Here is a 342-nt window from a genome sequence, read left to right on the forward strand (position 1 = left end):
TGAGGATAGGATGAGGAGGAGGATGAGGATAGGATGAGGAGGAGGATAGGATGAGGAAGAGGAGGATGAGGAGGAAGAGGATGAGAACGAGGATGAGGATAAGAGGAGGACGAGAATGAGGAAGAGGATAGGACGAGGATGAGCAAGAGGATGGGGACGAGGATGAGGATAAGAGCAGGATGAGGATGAGGATGAGGATGATGTTAGGATGAGGATGAGGATGAGGATGAGGATAGGAGGAGGATGAGAATGAGGATAGGATAAAGAGGAGGATGAGGATGAGGAGAAGAAGAGAAACGAATGAGGACGAGAATGAGGATGAGGATAGGATGTGGATGAGGA

The sequence above is a fragment of the Lupinus angustifolius genome, chromosome LG10 (genome assembly GCF_001865875.1).
Source record: "Lupinus angustifolius cultivar Tanjil chromosome LG10, LupAngTanjil_v1.0, whole genome shotgun sequence".
Taxonomy (NCBI): domain Eukaryota; kingdom Viridiplantae; phylum Streptophyta; class Magnoliopsida; order Fabales; family Fabaceae; genus Lupinus; species Lupinus angustifolius.